Below are 20,107 nucleotides of genomic sequence, written 5' to 3' on the forward strand. Positions count from 1 at the left end.
TCTAGCAACTTAGTACAATCCATTATTATTTATACTTGAATATGAAATATTATGTGTATATGTGATGACAAAAAAGCATGGCAATGTTGACAACATTTTGCAGTTGCGAGTGAACTCTACAAAATCGATGATCGGTCACCTTCTCGGAGCAGCTGGTGCTGTAGAAGCCGTTGCAACTGTACAGGTAATACTTTGTTTATGTCATAGTGTGATGGCAAGGATTAGGAGGATGGATGAAGGTTAGTATATTAGTTTTCTACTCTTTTATAAGTGTTACTTTTTTTTTCATTTTCTATAAATTATTTGTTTAGTACACTTGAGAATGAGACTCGGCCCTCGGGAAACAGTTTACTTATTGTATTGAGAGTTAATTACAAAGATGGTTAAGTCACTTTGACACATTCATCCACTTTGACCTGTCGTTCATTTGACCTCAAGGCCTACACGCACTAAAGGGCTTTTGACAACACATATCACACATTATTACGGGTTTTTTTATTAGCACCAAAGGGCTTTGTATTATTGTTGACTCTATTATGACTTATTTATTTCAATTGCTTCCTTATTTTAACAAGGGATCTTGCATTATATTAATCTTTTATGGTGACTAACAAACATTTTTTTGTATTTTGATCAGTGGCAAAGAATTCTAGCTTACGCCAGTGCTACTGAAGGTTTGTGGCTGATAAAGGTGGTTGCACGAAGTCATGGAGGTTTTTGGATGATTGCTTTTATTTGTGTTAAACTGAATGCTTTAATAATATGTATGTTAAAAATGAATAATTTAGACTAATGGTCAAGATGGATGCTTTAGCTGTTTTAGCTATTTTTAAAATGGTTCATTGTTTGGATATGTTGTTTATTTGATCACTTTTTCTGTTTTAGCTATGTTTTTATTTGTCTTTTAAAAGGTTGATTTGCCGCCATATTTGATTGAAAAACGTCATATTTGCTCATTTTTTTTGCACTAGTGATTAGGTAAGCATATGTCAAAACATTGTAAAAGTGTCATAATATGTTTCTATTGGGACGCTTTTTGGGTTGTTAATGAATATATTATGCGACCATAAAATTGTTTTCATAATCTTATTTGGGATATCAGGACTCTTTTTCTTGGTACTAATTACTAAAGTACCTATAATGTTATACCATATGGGTCTTATAAATTATTTTTTAAGGACGTTTGTATGTGTATCAAAATATTAAAAGTAGGTAAGCACATGTTAAAACTGTGTAAAAGTGTCCTAATATTGGGACGTTTTTTGGGTTTTTATGGATATTTTATGTGACCATAAAATTGGTTTCATAATCTTATTTGGGATATCAATACGCTTTTTGAGTTCCGAGACTTATTACGACCCCTTTACATGAAACACTTTTCTTGTTGGTCCTATTAAATGAAAGATCCCTACTAACGACACATATGTATGTATAAGTGTGTGTGTATAAATAAATAAAACAACTTGTTCAATTCCTTAAGTTTTATATAAATAAAATTTATTAAAAAATATCTAAATGGTTAAATAATAACATATTATATATATATATATATATATATATATATATATCAATTAATACCACAAAACAACATTATATATATATATATATATATATATATATCAATTAATAAATTTATTTTTTTACAAAGATGTATTTTATAACCTTTATATATATATATATATATATATATATATATATATATATATATTAAACAAGTAATGTTAAATAATAAAATATGGAATAACTAAAAGATCTACAAATAAGTTTAAATAATATATATACTTAACAAAATAATGATTAACCTCTTAAATCTTATTCTATCCGTCCAATCGTTACATTCGTTTTGTATTTAATCCTTATTAGGCTTTATCGTCAACGCATTAATCGTCACCTTCATTCTTATTATTATCTTACTAGTCCCGTTTGTTCATCTAATAAGGTGAGTATCTCATTCCCCTAATTTATTTTTTTACAAAGATGTATTTATATTCATTTTATATTTATATGTATATTCAACAAGTAATGTTAAATAATAATAAACTATGGAATAATTAAAAGATCTATAAATAAGTTTAAATACTATATATACTTAACAAAATAATGATTAACCTCTTAAAACTTTTTCTATCCGTCCAATCCATACGTTCATTTCATATTTAATCCTTATTAGGCTTTATCGTCAACGTGTGAATAACAGCCTTCATTCTTATTATTATCTTACTAGTCCCGTTTGTTCATCTAATAAGATGAGTATCTCACTCCCCTTTTTAACTCATTTTTAATGTTTTGGGGACATATGCGTTCTAATTATTTTATTATTATTTAATACTCAGCTGCAATTGTTAATCATGTGTGTATACCAATTTATGTCTAACGTGTTATATGCTTATTTGCCTATTCGGTTGAACCGTCGTAATAACCATCGCCCAGTTCATCTGGTGTCGCGCTTATCGACAACTTACTTACTTGCTTATTTGGTTGGACCGTCGTAATAGTCATCGCCCAGTTCGGCATCGCGCTTATCGACAACTTATTAACTTGCTCATTGGTTAAATTGCTTATCTCACTTGAAATTGTTTGCACTTTTATTGGTTATTATATATTCACAAAATCTGGTGTTTTACTAACTCAACCTAGTGTTGACAAAATTATTGTATCTTTAACGTATATGCAGGTCGTCATGTGATATGATTTCCAAGTTTGTTTGAAGAAACTTAGGATTGCATGCTAGAGAATAGAAACAAGAACTTAAAATTTATTTTGTTCTTACTTGTTCTATTTATAGAATCATGTACTTTGTTTGTTTGAACTCTGTTGGATTATTTGAAATTAAATAATAGATATTGTCATATTAAATTTGCATGATAGTATCTTGAGAGTTGTGAGCAATCAACTCACGCCCTGGCATTTCCACCGTAGGTTGAAGTGTGACACCTTCGATTCTTCATGCTTTGGCACATTGCGGAACCCTGAATGGATGGGACAACTTGGTGGGTATAAAGCAATGCTCTTGATAGTACGGTTTTGGCCTTCTCTGATAGGCTCGTCCACATCTGTCCTTTTTGTACTATATGTCACCTTATAGGGTTCTACCAATCGTGTATGGCTGATGGTCATTTAATTTGTATACGTTTTAGTTTGTTTATTGTTTAGTTTTAACTATTTATTCTAGAACTATAGATACTTCATACGTGTATTATTGGATTTCAGGTCACAGACGTTAAAGTACTCAATATGGACCTGTTGCAGCACGGAATGAAGACCCGGGATATCCAGCACGCGAAACGGTGAAGTGAAGCGAAGTTTGGTGTAGCAGTGTCCCATCGCGGTACGCGATGGGCTTGCTGAGGTCCCCATCGCGTACCGCGATGGGAGTTTAAAAAGATGTTGACTTGCAGTCAATCGCGGTACGCGATCGGCTCACAGAAGGCCCCGTCGCGTACCGCGACGGGTGTGCAGACGGGAAAATTTGGTTAATATCATATCTTTCATGATATGAAACCCTAACTCGGTTTTTGGAAGAAGAGAGGTGATTTCCAGCAGTTCCAATAGGTGATTCCACTATCCTAGCTCGTGTCAAGACCATATCTATGATCCATATCATCTATATTGACGATTTGATGATGTCGCGGCTCGGCTAATCTCCTAGAATCGCACCCGGGATGTATAGTTTGTAACCTTTTACAGTTTTTCTCATGTGATTAAGAATACTTGTGTATTGTTATTGATGATTGATAAATGATTATTGATGTTTAGTATTTCTGTGTGTTCGGTCGGTTTAGGTTTACATTGGTCTGAACGATCTGTTACCAGTTGCTAGATAATTAGTCATATAACTGTTTGGTTAGATTACATACGATAAAACGTACAATTACCCTTAACTGAGTCACACTGGCAAGGACTGTTTGATAACCAGTACCGTGTGTAAAGTAATTGTTGACGTCTAAGGTTTTGTCTGGTTGATCAGTTTTCAGTTAATAGTTAATAATCAATCTGTTAGGTTGCATGAGATACTGTTTGGTTGCTTACTTGAATTCCCGGGTGTGATTTGCTTTGTTAATTGTTTACAACTTGCTTGTTTGTTCGTTGCTTAGTTCTATAAACTCATTTAAATTGCTTGTGTGATCAGCACTAAAACCAGTCACTTCATAATATTAAACATGTTACATGAATTACATTAACCACATACTCCTTGTGATATGATACCCTCCTTGCTCTAAATATTTAGAATAATTAGGTTTTTGATTGACTCAAACAACGGTCATTAAAATGGCGCCGCTGCCGGGGAGTTAGTGCGTTTTTTGTTTTTCGTGTTATTTGATTTTCGTGTTTAATTTAATTTTCAGTTTTTAGTTTAAATTTTATTTTACTTTATTTTATTTGTATTTTTTTCATTTTACGCGGGTTGTGTTAGTTGTGCAGATTACAGGTTTATGCGCACCCGCCATTCGGGCCGACAGTCTCCGTAGTTTACGAGCCCGAAATCGAGAGGTTAGCTCGGGCATAACCGAGTGCAAAACATAAATTCAGAAATGGAAGAACAAAACTATAATCAGAACCAGAACCAGAATCAAAACGAAAACCAGAACCAGAACAATAATCAAAACCAAGATCCACTTCCACAAACCAACATGTTTCACCCAGACAACATACCCGACCCACCAAACTTCAATAACCAGAATAACTAAAACAACTCAGCTCGTGCCTCCAGAACCCGAAATCAAAACCTTAACCGAAACCTAAACCTCAACTTTGACCAAGTCGGACCATCCGCTCCAAATAATTACCCAACCGTCGAGTTAGGATAAATATTGATGCTGTTCGGTCGAATGTTCCGACTGAAGATGAGGATGAGGGTGAAGAGAATAATGGAAACGAGGGTTTTCGGGCAGCTGATGATGAGGTTGATCGATGGGTTAGGAAAAATCGGGAGGTTGAACCCGAGAACGAGTTTGGTGAACCGGAAATTGAGAGTGATAATCAGTATGAAGAAGAAGTGGAAGACCCTGTAAATCGAAGACGGGCTGAACCAGTTAACAGACACAGAAGGGATCGAGAAAGGGTAAATCGGGCAGAACGGCCCGAAAGAGTTCGTGGTATTCCGGTTAACCGGGGCGGTATGGGAAACCCCGGGGGGGCAGAAGAGAAACTACATAGCCCCGGCTCATGATGTTAACAGTCGGTTCAGACTGGCTATCTCAGACGGAGCATCCCCGTTGGTCCCACAGGAACGAGTGCCGGGACAACAAACTTTCAAGTCCCGGCCATCTTACATCAACATCGTTCCTCATTTCAACGGGACGGCTTCGGAAGACCCGTATTCACACTTAGCCGATTTTTCGGCTATTTTGCGGGTCTATTGGTGATGGTACGTTCGATCAGGATGAAGTCCGGTTGCGGTTATTTCAGTTCTCGTTAAAAGACAAAGTGAAACGGTGGTTTAACTCGTTACCAACACACAGTATCAGAAACTGGGCCGAGATGCAACAAGTATTCCTAAACGAGTTTTATTCACAGTCGAAGACTACCGAGGCCCGTTCAGACATTCGTCACTTTTCACAGTTACCAGGTGAGTTATTCCATGAAGCTTTTACTAGGTATAAGGATATGATCAGAAAATGTCCACATCACCAAATCGACCTGTGGGAACTGTAAAGTGCTTTGTTGATGGTTTGACGTACGAGGACCGAAAGCATCTTATGGCCTCGTGTAATAGTCAGTTGTTGAATCAGCCGGAGGAAGATGATTGGGAATATTTAGAATTCATGTGTGAAGATTCCAAGGCAGAAGCAGCAGATGAAAGACGAAGACGTGGTAATTCATCCAGATCAATTAAGTCAGTCACGAGTGAGTCTGAAAGAATTGCTGAGTTAGAACGTGAACTGGCTGCGTACAGAAAGGGTAAGAAGAAAGAAGTCGGGAAAGTTGGAGTAAAATTCCTGGTTTGTGAAGATTGTGGTGAACTCGGGCAAAAAGCAGAAAATTGCCCCGAGTTTTATGATGACGAGGAGGATGATACTGAGGAAGTCAGTTATGCTTACGGGGATTCCAAAGGCCAAGGGTTCAATTCGAACACATATCACCCGGTCCTGAGGAACCAACCAAATTTTCGTTATGGGAACGCATCTTCTCAGTTGAACCCGAACTTTCAGGGATCGAGTCAGAACAGATCGCAAGGTAATTACCGCCAGAGCGGTTATCAGCAGGGCTTGAGTAATCAGAATCGGGGGTATAACAGAGACGGTAACCGGGGGGGAATTTTTCGGGTAATCAGGATCAGCAGAAACGGTCCTCGGGTAATTCGGATGAGTCAGTACACTCGAAACTGGATGCGTTATTGAAAGCCATGACTGATCAAAAGGCCGAGACGAAGCAACAGTTTGAGTTACGGGATAAATCATTGGAGGCAATGATGAAGCAAATTGGTCAGCTCACTTCAGACATGGCAAAAATACAAAAGAATGCGGGCCAACTTCCGAGCGACACCACAGTCAACCCGAATCATCACAGTTCCAGTTCGAAAAAGCACGTCAACCAGGTAAGTATTTTATGTCATGGTAAGAAATATGATAACAAGGTTGGGGGTCCGCCACCATTGGTTGATGGGGTGGTGGAAGAGTTTGATGAAAATCTCGTCAGTGATGACGAACCGGAACCGATTGAAATAAATAAACCTAACAAAAGTGAAACTAAAAATAATAAATCGGTTCCGAAGGATGACACCAACAACTCTAAGGATAAGGAAAAGGTGAAAACTGTTCCATATCCCGATGCTTTGTTGGCGCCATCAAAGGCGAAGATGGCATCAAAAGGAGGCCCGCAACAAGAAGAGATGTGGGAAACGTTTAAACAAGTAAAAATTAAAATCCCTCTTTTAGATGCCATAAAACAAATTCCCGCCTATGCTAAGTATTTAAAAGAATTGTGCACAAAAATGAGTCATAAGATTTCTAAACAGATTGATTTTACCGACAATGTGAGTGCAATTCTTTCTGGTTCTCTTCCAGCCAAGCTACAAGATCCGGGAACGCCCATTATATCCATTCAAGTGGGTGATTTTAAAATGACTCGGGCGCTTCTAGATCTTGGAGCCAGCATCCGTATTCCCTCGGGCAGTTTATACGACCAGTACGATTTTGGCCCGCTTCGTGCGACGGTTTTTTTGGCTGACCAGACACCGAAACTGCCCCGAGGAATACTGACTAACGTTATCGTCAAGGTGGAAGACTTCTACTTTCCAGTTGACTTTTTAGTCCTCGATTATGTTTCGAGTGAGAGGACTAAACAGCCTACGGTTATCCTTGGTAGACCATTTTTGGCTACCTCAAATGCCAACATTAATTGTAGAAATGGTACTGTTGACATGGCATTCGGTAACCGTAAGCTGAGAATTAATGTTTTCACACATGCAGATAACTCTCCGGTCGATGACGAATGCTTTATGGCCGATGTCATTGACAAGTGCATTCCGCTATACGACTCTGTCGTTAGTTCGGATGGAACAGCGGAGACGTGTTTTTTGTTTGATAGGTTACAGGTGGAAACAGACAAGTTGCTGGAACATGAGGAAAGACAGATGGAGATCGCAGCTGTGCGAGGAGACCGTCCACCATGGTCAGTTCAGGTGGAACCGCTTCCCGAGAAGATTGATACTGGTTGAAATCGTCAATGCTGGAAGCACCGAAAGTCGAGCTGAAAGAGCTCCCAAAGCATTTAAAATATGCATTTCTTGGTAAGAATAATACATTGCCTGTTATTATAGCTTCTAACTTATCTTTTGAACAGGAAAATGCTTTGATGGAGGTGCTGGTTGCGAATAAAGAAACAATCGGGTGGACGATAGCGAATTTGAAGGGAATCAGTCCCTCAATTGTGATGCACAAAATTTTAGCAGATCCGGCTGTCAAACCCGCGCATGATGCTCAACGGAGGTTGAACCCGAACATGAGGGAAGTGGTCAACAAGGAGGTGCTGAAGTGGTTAGATGCTGGCATTATCTTTGCCATATCAGACAGCACGTGGGTGAGCCCGACACAGATAGTACCGAAAAAAGTAGGCATCCAAGTCGTCAAGGGTGGCGCATTTGTATTGATTATCGTAAACTGAACGCGCCAACATCAAAATATCACTTTCCGCTTCAGTTTATCGATCAAATTGTCGAAAAGCTATCTGGTCAAAAATTTTATTGTTTTTTAGATGGGTATTCCGGGTATAACCAGATAGCTATTCATCCTGAAGATCAAGAAAAGACCACGTTTACGTGCCCGTATGGCACATTCGCGTTTAGGCGAATGCCATTCGGGTTATGTAACGCCCCCGCCACCTTTCAGAGGTGCATGATGAGTATCTTTTCAGATATGGTGGGGGAGTCTTGGGAAATTTTCATGGATGATTTTTCGATTTTCGGCACATCTTTCGAGTCATGTTTAAACCAACTCGAAAGAGTTTTAAAAAGATGTGTCGAAACGAACTTGGTTCTTAGTTGGGAAAAGAGCCATTTTATGGTCCAAGAGGGAATTGTATTGGGCCATGTTGTTTTGATTCGAGGGATCGAGGTGGACCGGGCTAAGGTCCAAGTTATTTCCACTTAACCTCATCCCACCAATGTCAAAGGCATTAGATCATTTCTGGGGCATGCCGGGTTTTATAGACGGTTTATTAAGGGTTTTAGTGACATTACCAAACCCTTATGTAATTTATTACTTAAGGATACCCCGTTTGACTTTAATGATGAATGTGCTAAGGCCTTTGACATTTTGAAGTTGAAATTAGTTGAAGCCCCGATCTTGCAATCACCCGATTGGAGTTTACCTTTTGAAATAATGTGTGATGCAAGTGATTATGCGGTCAAGGCTGTTTTGGGTCAACGGGTTGATAAGAAACCCGTTGCTATATACTATGCAAGTAAAACCCTCTCGGATGCTCAATTAAATTATACCACAACCGAGAAGGAGTTACTAGCAGTAGTATATGCTCTAGATAAATTCCGGTCTTATATTTGGGGTAGTAAAGTTATTATATATTCTGACCACTCTGCTGTCAGGTACCTCATGGATAAAAAGGATGCAAAACCGAGGCTTATCAGATGGATTTTACTATTGCAGGAATTTGATCTAGAGATTCGGGACAAGAAAGGGAGTGAAAATATTGTTGCAGATCACCTGTCCCGAATTATGGTGGAAAATGGGAACACTGATGGGCCCATTAACGAGTACTTCCCGGATGAAAATATCCTGGCAGTTTCACAAAATCCCTGGTTTGCTCATATTGTTAATTTTAAAGTTGCAGGTGATTTACCAGAGCATTGGCCAAGGAGAAAGAAGAAACAGTTGATGTCCCAAGCTAAACAGTACATCCGGGACGATCCAGATTTGTTTAAAACTGGTGAAGATCAGATGATCAGACGATGCATACCCGAGGAGGATGTCAGATCAGTGTTGGAACACGCGCATTCGTCTGCGTGTGGTGGTCATTTCAGTGGCCAGAAAACCACTCGAAAAGTTTTAACGAGTGGTTTCTTTTGGCCTTCATTGTTTAAGGATATGCTCACGAGTTCGCGACACACTGTTTAAAGTTTCAACAACTCGGAAGTATTTCTAAGCGGGACAAGATGCCCTTGAACCCGATCTTAATTTTTAACATTTTTGATGTGTGGGGGATCGATTTCATGGGCCCATTTCCGAATTCACACGGTAATTTGTACATCATAGTGGCCGTCGATTACATTTCTAAATGGGTTGAAGCGATAGCCACTAGGACGAATGATCACATAGTCGTTTGCAATTTTGTTCAAAGTAATATTTTTTCGAGATTTGGAGTCCCCCGAACAATCATAAGTGATGGGGGATCTCATTTTAAGAATTTTAAATTCGGGAAATTGCTTAAACGATATGGTGTTGATCATAGGATTGCAACTCCTTACCATCCACAAACGAGTGGACAAGTTGAGGTTTCCAATAGGCAAATTAAACAGATTTTACAGAAAATTGTTCAGACGGACCGAAAGGATTGGTCAACTAAGTTGACCGATGCCTTATGGGCCTACCGAACCGCTTATAAAACGCCGATTGGAACCACTCCTTATAGACTTGTGTATGGAAAGGATTGCCATTTACCGGTTGAAATTGCACAAAGAGCGTTTTGGGCTACTAAACAGGTTAATATGGATTATAATGATGCAGGTAAAGCGAGAAAATAGGCTTTGTGGGAGATTGAGGAGTTGAGAGACGAGGCATACGATTGCGCGTCCGCTTAAAATGCGAAAATGAAGAAAGTTCACGATGCTAATATCCGGTTGAAGAATTTTGAAGTTGGTCAACGAGTGTGGTTGTACAACACAAGGATGAAGCTCTTTCCGGGTAAGTTGAAAAGTAAGTGGACGGGCCCCTATTTGATTGTAAGGGTTGGAAATCATGGTCAGTACGAGATTGAAGATTTCGATGATCTTTTGAGGCAAGTGGTAAATGGCTATAGACTGAAGCCGTATTTGGAGATGAAGGACATACACGAGCTGGATGAGGAATCGGTGAATTTTATTGTAACTTCACCGGTTTTTGAAGATAACTGAGTTTGAAGAATTGTCGAGCTGTAGACTTTAAATTCAGCGCTTACGGGAGGCAACCCGGGGTTTGTAAGTGTATGTCCAGTTTTGTTTTTATTTTCTAGAGTCTTGTACTTAATGTCGTCTCGAGTTTTGTGCAGTAAACGCAACGTGTGGGGAAGCATTGTTCGGTAAGCATTGGTGTAGTACACGTCACTCCTGGTATGTAAAGGTATTTTCAGTTTTGAACGTGTCCAGGGTGATGTCAGGATGCCAAACAGGTGCGTTTTTGAAAATATTTAAACCTGCTCTCTGAACCCATCGTGGTACGCGATGGGCATGGTATCACACCCCATCGCGTACCGTGATGGGTTTAAAACCCTAATTGTTGGTAATTGGTCGGCGTTACGCGCCCAGTACTTTTAAACCCGTCGCGGTACGCGATGGGTCATGGGGCTCCGCCGACCCGATTCTTTTATAATCATCTTCTTCTTCTTTTTTCTTCTTCCTTCGATCTTCTTCGTCTTCCTTCCTCCTCTATTCTTCTTTCCGGCAACCTCCAATCACCACCATCACTCAGCCTCACCAACGCCGCCGTCACCATCCCTCCCATCTCTAAACACCACCGTACCTACCACCATCATCACCACAGACAACCGTTACCCCACCACAACCACCGTTACCACTGCCGTACCCCACCACTGCCATAAACCACCACAACCACCGTTAACACTGCCGTCCACTGCCCTCACTATCCATAAACACTATTGTCATCTCCGGAGTCCACAGTACCTCCGTCTTCTAGTTTGTTATCGATTTGTATTGTTGACATCGAGGTACGTGTTTAGTTTAATCATTTTGTGGGATTGTCGGGTTGTTTTAGTTTGGGTTAATTAGTTACATATTGTCATGTGGGGACTTTATTAGTTGTTAATATCGATTGTCGGCTTTATTGGGTGTGTCGGGATGTTAATTCGGTTTATTTTTCGTACTTTGGGATTATGGTTTATGGGGTGTTCGGGTTGGTTGTTCGGGTTGATTAATCGAGATTGTTCAATATGACGAGTCGGGTTTTGATGTTCACATTAAAAAAAATAATTATTTTTAATTTTTATAAAACTAATGATAGTGTTTGTTCGATTTTAAACGATTTATGTGAACGTATTTTTAAAATATTTTATTAATACTTCGAAACCCAACTCGACATATTACTTGTGTGTTTTGCACGTTTTTCGAGACAGTTGGTAAGTTTGTGTCAAGTATGTCAGTTTGTCTTTTGTTTTGTTTGGTTAGGTGTGGTTAATCGAGTTGTGTCGAGTCACGTTTGTTGTGTTTTGTTAATCGAGTCTCGGGGATACCTTGACAGTTTGAATTGTTAATTGATTACCCGCCCGTACTCAATCTCCATTCGGGCGGGTTAATCTGGTTTTTAGATATACGCACAGGGTGTCCCCGAATTTCTCGTCTTTATTTATTTTTATTTTAATATTTTATTAATATTTTAATATTATTTTATTATATGGGACGACCGTGACCGAAAGACTATACGGTCGTCGCCATATTAACATTTCTAACTTGCTTTCTTGAGTGTGCAGATATGGCTGATGCACCAGAGTCCTCGTGCACCCGGCGCATCCGCTACGGTAGTGACGAGGTGCAGATTGTACCGGGAATCGAGCCCGCAGATATTATGGGTGATGGACGTATTCCTCATCAGGTTCTACGATATGACTTCACGTCGGAGGAGTATATGTGACAACCGGTAATTTCCCAAACCCATAAGCTAAGTAATCAACCTAATAATTAGGTGATTATAAATATTAAGCGCGTGCATTTGTTATGTGCGCCCTGCGCGAGCGCGCCATGTTAGTCAGCGCGTGCAGTTGTTATGTGCAACCTGCGTGAGCGCACCATGTTAAGAACCAGCGTGAGCATATGTTATATGCGCCATGCGTGAATGTTTTGGCTTTATGTTTTCATGTAACTTAAACGTTATGTTGTCTATGGGTTGACCATCCCGCATGATGCTAAGGCGGGTGCATCCTTCATCGTTTATGCGCGTGCGGAAGGGAACTAACCTACCCGCATGGCGGGAACGTTGAGAGCTAGTTTGTCTGAAGCTCCAAGATGGAATTGACTTCAACATGACTGATCACTATGTTGAAATACCAAGACCACCTGGAGAATCTACAAATGAAACTCAAATGTCCCTAACTGCGAGAAGGTTACGCACCTACCCGCAGCAAAGACATGTCCTATACGCAGAAAGCTATGCGCACCAAGTTATACGCGCAGAACACTTGGTCTATTCTCCAGTTAAGGAGATTACTCCCGCCCGAAAGGAAACAGTAGCGTGTTTCAGAGATTTTCCACTTTTTACTGTACACTGACAAAAGTACCTGAAAAAGCACACTGTAACATGAAAAGTCAACTGTCAGCCACCCTATTCTCACCAACCCCAGACCTGCATGTTCTGTCCAAATCAAATCAAAATCTTTTATCCACCACTCCACTCTTAAGTAAATAATAATAACTTCCATACTTTATCATCATTACATTTAGATATGAAAAGATTTCAATCCCCTAAAGCAAGGGATTGTGTTCCCTTGAGTTTGCCTATAAATTTGTAGCCTAAATTATCACCCAAAACACACTTCAAAGAACTACAAACTTGCACTAATCCTTTCCCAAGCATCCGTTGTGTCCAGCTCCGATCCTGTTACTAGGTAAGCCGAGAATATAACCTTGAGACCTACTATCCAACCCTTATATTCTCCTATTTCTTGATCTTAATATATATACTTGTTATTTAATCGTATTCTAGACCTTCGATTCCGAGGCCAACACCAAGAAAACCCGAATCTCGATTAATCCCTTAACAAGAACCTCAGGTGAGTCTCACAGCCCCTATTTTCACTGTTTTCACTGTTTTTAAACTGCTTTCGGGGCGAGGGACACGTACTTAAATAATGTTTTATCATGGTATACTTACAAGCTATGCAAGCGATTATGTGTTTAAGTTATGTTTCATGATGAGCAATGCAAACGGTTATCTAAGGTTTTCAATGTATGTGCGCTAGAACTCGAGTAAGTGATCACTTTACCATTGGAACTCTAAGGGTAGGGACTGCTGGTTTGATCCGCCCACTCGTAGGGGTCGCACCTCTTTGCATGGACGAGTGCCTGGCATGGGGCAGTACTATGGGGTTGAGCCCGCTCGTAGGGGTCGCGCCTCTTTGCATGGACGAGCGCCTTGTTTTCCGGCACAACGTCTGCGCGTAACCCGCGGGACGGTATCCTTAGCTCGTAGGGGCAATGCCTCTTTGCATGGACGAGCACAGTTTCTCAAAATTGTTCGCGCGTAACCCGCGGGACAGTATCCTTAGCTCGTAGGGGCAATGCCTCTTTGCATAGACGAGCATAGTTTTCCAGAAACGTCTGCGCGTAACTCGCGGGACGGTTTTACGTTATTTTAGCTCGTAGTGGCTGCACCACTTACATAGACGAGCACCGTATCCAGAATTTGTTCACACGTAACCCGCGGAACGATTTTTATCAGAATATTGTCAGAATTATGTGTTAATACGATTTTACCAAGCAGATGTTAATGATGTTGCCAGACATGTTTCAGAATGATTTTTATCAAGTTACTAAAACTTGTGAACTCACTCAGTTTATACTGATTCAAATGTTTTTACGTGTCTTTCAGGAGATAACTAGGTAGCGCATGGAGTCACACTTAGAGCACCACACGCTGAACATCTAAAACAAGCTTTTTGGAAGATTTTGGCTTTATCCCCTCGATGCGCACGGTTACCCGCCGCGCAAGGGGATATGGCGAGGAAATCTTCAGTTTTATACTTGGATGTTTCTTTTTGTAATCTTTGAACAATGTAATGTGTTTGTACTAAACTTCTCATGCGCAATAAAAATCTTTGAATGTTTTGCAATGGCCCGTGCTTAATTATCAATCCCCACTCGTGCGCGCCCGGCTGTTTCCGCCGCTCAGGGCCGGGTGTGACAGTATACGAGATTCCAGCGGATACGACAGATGCAGCTTCTTTACCACCGTTCATTTGATTGGACATTGCTGCATCAGTTGGGGATTCACGACCAGGTACGTGATTTATTGACGGGTCCGTGGGCAGCCGTACTCGCATGTGACTCGCGTTCATATGTCGAGCTCACACGTGAGTTCTACTCGACATTTGACTTTACTCCCACGGACTTCAGTGGGCCACGCGCGATATCATTCTCACTGGGACGACAGCTATACGAGATGTCAGGCCCAGATTTTGTCGTGGCCACTGGATTTTACACGGCCGAGCAGGTTCAGGCGCCTGCCTTACTACAGAGTATGCGTGGTTACACGACACATGCTCAGGCGGCCCGTGAGCACTGGCTCACGGAGACCCAGCTCGGCCAGTATTGGGCGGAGATCACCGACGGGGCCCATTCCAGTGCTATTGTGGAGTCGTCTATTAGGGACCCCGTCCATCGCTACATTCACAGGATCATTGCCTGTACTCTCGTAGGCCGACATTCGGGCCACGAGAAGTGCAGCAACTTAGATCTGTTGTGCTTATATTCCATCCTTGACCAGCGACCGGCCAATGTGGCGATGCTCCTGCTCACGTCATTCACTCGGGGTAGCAGACTTCAGGGATCCTCAGCACGCTTACCTTTAGGGCCTTATATTACGAGGATCGCCGAGCAGCTTGGGGTTTTTGAGTGTTATCCGACTAGATATTTTACGCGGTGGCCAGATACAGGTGTTTTTGGGATATCGGAGGCCCGTTGGGCCGGGATTGTTGAGGAGCAGGATCCAGTAGCTTTTGTCCCGGTACGACAGGGTCCACAGGTACCACCACCAGAGGGATCGGAGGCTGCAGTTTCTCTTCAAAGAGGTATTCCGATTCGTAGGCAGCGTCGTCCGACTCCACATATCGAGCTACCGCAGCAGCAACATCCGCTCCGAGAGGCTTCAGCATCTTCCTCACGCCAGCCGCAGCAGCCAGTCACATTACAGATGATATATCAGTGGCAGTTGGAGATTCAGCAGGAGCAGCTGGCACAACGAGAGGAGACGCGGGCCCAATGGGCCCGTTATGATGATTACTTTCGTTTATTATATGTTGCTTCACAGGTACCACCTCCACAGTCGTTGATCATTTCAGTGGAGCAGCCAACGGATCCACAGGACGAGGCAGATGATGATCCGCCAATACAGTAGCTTTTTGGTTACCCTTTTTCATTTTATTTTGTTTTTATTAGTATCTTGGTCTGTATTATATTATATTATATTTTGGGGGATCATGTTTGGGTAACTGGTTGGGATTATATGGTTATATATCTTTTGATTGCTGCTGTGTTTGACTTTATTTGTACATTTTGTTGTAACCGAACTTTGTGGGTGTAGTTCACTATAAACCCTCACGAAACCCCACTCGTCCTCCCGGACAACCGGGGGGTTTACAAGGCTTGTTGCATATGCTAAATGCAATCGTGATTCCTACGAAAGTGAGTTAGGTCTTTTAACGTTTTTAACTAACTTAACAGCTTTTATTATGAAACGAATTAATTTGGCTCGGTAATTGTTATAATAAAATTAACAAATATTCATTTTCATAACTCTTAAAAGACCTATGTCTTACACTTGTGAGAAGCTTGCTTCTACACATCTCGAGATTTTGCAGGTTCGATTGTCAGTTTGGTAATTGGATGAGACGAGAATACACGAGTGTTTTTGAGAGTTCACGAGCCGACTTGTCCTTCTCCAGTCACATTGATATCAGGTGATTTCCGTTTCATAATTTCATTTTGTTTATTATTTTAAACGTTAAAAGTGTAATTGTATAATTGTGAGTAGAACCGCCACACATTTGAGCCCCGAATTTTAAAATTGCTTAATAGTAAAAAAGTCAATTTCAACCCCGTCCCTCAAATGTTTATTAATCGTTCTATCATTTTTAACTTTGAGGACAATGTTATGTTTTCTTACATTGAGGACAATGTAAACCTCAAGTGTGGGAATGGGGAAAATTTGAAAAATTTTAGCCCGATAGTACCTCGAAGAGTGTTCAGAAACCAATGTTGTTAACTGTTAATTATTGCCATTAATGCCAAGTCATAGGTTTCTAGTCATGGTTGGTTTTTCAGCGTCTCATTAGTCTTACTCACAAATGTTTTTATTACGAGAAGTTGAAAATGGGGTCGTTTAGGTGGGGATAACCAGTCATGGGGACAGGTACACATGTTTATATCGTCAACCCTATTCCTCTGGTACGTGTGTGAGTTGACCCAAATATATATAATACACATATAATATATAGTACACGCATGTCATTTGAGTGCTTTCACTGATATTCACGGATTACGGGATCACAGTAGGCAAAATGCAAAAGTGATAGAGGCAACTAGGTTAAGCCTCGTCTGGATGAGCGTGAGTGTGGGTATTGGGGGGTTGAGGCCTCATTATTACACATATGAGGTGAGGTTAATGTGAGGGGCGGGGGGTTGGGTCCCTTAGAAAACATTTCTTGGACTTATTTTTTGTTTGTTTAACCCGACATTATGTTACGATACGATCCGGCTTACTAGGTTATTTGTATCTGTAATTGTATATGTTTTAGTTTTGTATTTGTATTTATCTCATTGATAAGCATCACGTTATTATGCTTAAAAAAATTGAGAAAAAGACAAAAAGATGTCTGTTTATATTCAGTTATGTATTCTGTAGTTCGTTGAAGTTCATTTATATCAAAAAAATGTGAAATCAGTATGTTGATAGTTTGTTTACTTAGATGTATATAATCAGTCAGTTAGTTGTATAGTAGTTTCGTTTATTTAGATGTTTTGTAATAAGCCGGGTCGGATCGTTTGAGCTACTTAAATATTTCCCTTTCCATACCCTTACACCTGTCCCCGTTACAACCCTTTTAAAGACCTCTTGATTTGCATTTGTGCCAAAGCAGCTTGATGGATTAATATGTACTTATGAGTGATATTGAGAGCTGAGTGATATTGGCACATCTTTTGCTAGTCCATATATTAAACCGAGAGGAGAGATGTTATATTACGAGTGGTATGAGCATGTGTGCCTTAACCGGAAACAAAGTACACCTGTCTGGGTGGCTCTATTGTTTTTATTATAGTATTTAACCGTATTTGTGAGATGTCAATCTAAAAACAGTGTCAATCTGGGAAACTGGGTATGACCTTAAATCATACTAGTATTAATGGTGATAATCTACATACTTATGATGGAGGTCGATAATTTCTTTAGAGTTTTGCTTGAGGGCAAGCAAAAGATAAGTGTGGGGATGTGATGGTCAGTTAATTTGTATATGTTTTAGTTTGTTTATTGTTTAGTTTTAACTGTTTATTCTAGAACTATCGATACTTCATACGTGTATTATTGGATTTCAGGTCACAGGCGTTAAAGTACTCAATATGGACCTGTTGCAGCACGGAATGAAGACCCGGGATGTCCAGCACGCGAAACGGTGAAGTGAAGCGAAGTTTGGTGTAGCAGTGTCCCATCGCGGTACGCGATGGGCTTGCTGAGGTCCCCATCGCATACCACGATGGGAGTTTAAAAAGATGTTGACTTGCAGTCAATCGCGGTACGCGATCGGCTCACAGAAGGCCCCGTCGCGTACCGCGACGGGTGTGCAGACGGGAAAATTTGTTGATATCATATCTTTCATGATATGAAACCCTAACTCGGTTTTTGGAAGAAGAGAGGCAATTTCCAGCAGTTCCAATAGGTGATTCCATTATCCTAGCTCATGTCAAGACCATATCTATGATCCATATCATCTATATTGACGATTTGATGATGTCGCGGCTCGGCTAATCTCCTAGAATCGCACCCGGGATGTATAGTTTGTAACCTTTTACAGTTTTTCTCATGTGATAAAGAATACTTGTGTATTGTTATTGATGATTGATATATGATTATTGATGATTAATATTTCTGTGTGTTCGGTCGGTTTAGGTTTACGTTGGTCTGAACGATCTGTTACCAGTTGCTAGATAATTAGTCATATAACTGTTTGGTTAGATTAAATACGATAAAACGTACAATTACCCTTAACTGAGTCACACTGGCAAGGACTGTTTGATAACCAGTGTCATGTGTAAAGTAATTGTTAACGTCTAAGGTTTTGTCTGGTTGATCAGTTTTCAGTTAATCGTTAATAATCAATCTGTTAGGTTGTATGAGATACTGTTTGGTTTCTTACTTGAATTCCCGAGTGTGATTTTCTTTGTTAACTGTTTACAACTTGCTTGTTTGTTCGTTGCTTAGTTCTATAAACTCATTTAAATTGCTTGTGTGATCAGCACTAAAACCAATCACTTCATAATATTAAATCTGTTGCACGAATTACATTAACCACATACTCCTTGTGATACGATACCCTACTTGCTCTAACTATTTAGAATAATTAGGTTTTTGATTGACTCAAATGACGGTCATCAATGGCAACATCTTTCCGCCATCTGCTTCTATATTTTGGCGAGTGGCTGTGTTGTCCGTTATGTTTTTTTCGCGGTTTTTGGTTATGTCCTTCCCACAAAGGACCTTACCTCTACAAGTTCCCCAAGTTCGCAGTCTAGTACTCTGCTGGTGTTATTGGGGTTGTGGACTATTGCCGGTTTCTTTTCCTCAATTCAGGCTTTCACGGTATTTACTAGATTTGGTATAGTAGCTAGTTAGACTTTTTATGTCATTATGGATTGGAACATTGGCCTCATATGATCCAAACTATGCCCAATTGGCATATATAAGTCCCCACTATTGAAATGGTAAAATATAATCCTAACTACGCATGTGGGTGCAAAACTAACAGAAACTTAACCGGGCCGTTAGTTTATCTGATGTGACAGCTGAATTGTCTTAAAATGGCTGACGGGGATGCTGACAGGGCCACTGAGCTGTCTAATAATAATAATAATAATAATAACAATCCTAGACATCAACGCCACCCAATTCTCCTCCAGCACCGCTGTCGCCCGCGCCAAGGAGATCCAAGACGGAATCTACTTCCTCCATAAAGAAATCTGTTCTAAAGTCCTCTCCTGCCATGATGACCTCCTCTCCCAGCTCTCCTCCATCAAGGACGCCGATGCCTCTCTCTCCTCCATCCGCTCCGCCGTCTCCGCCCTCCAATCCTCTGTACACAATCCTTAATGACGAGATGACAGTTGGAAGACAAGCTCAATTCCATGGACTTCGTATTTCTAAGGTTCTTGATCAATCCCAATTTGGGGTTTTAAGGCTTAAAAAATGACATTTTATAATCCTCCATAAGATACAACTCAACGCCCGTGTCATCGTCCCCATCAGCTACATAATAGACAGCTCAGGGGCCTCGTAAGCATCCCCGTCAACTGGTTACGAGAAAACTAAGCTGCCACGTCACAAAAACTAAAGGATGGTTAAGTTTCCGTTAACTTTGCACCCACATGCGTAGTTGGGATTATATTCCATTTCAATAGTGGGGACTTATATTTGCCAATGGGGGCATAGTTTGGATTATATGAGGCCATGTTTCCTTATGG

Source organism: Bidens hawaiensis, unplaced genomic scaffold, assembly GCF_021521415.1.
Source record: "Bidens hawaiensis isolate Kalapana, Puna unplaced genomic scaffold, B.hawaiensis_p1.1 tig00008968_1, whole genome shotgun sequence".
In the NCBI taxonomy this organism is placed as follows: Eukaryota; Viridiplantae; Streptophyta; class Magnoliopsida; order Asterales; family Asteraceae; genus Bidens; species Bidens hawaiensis.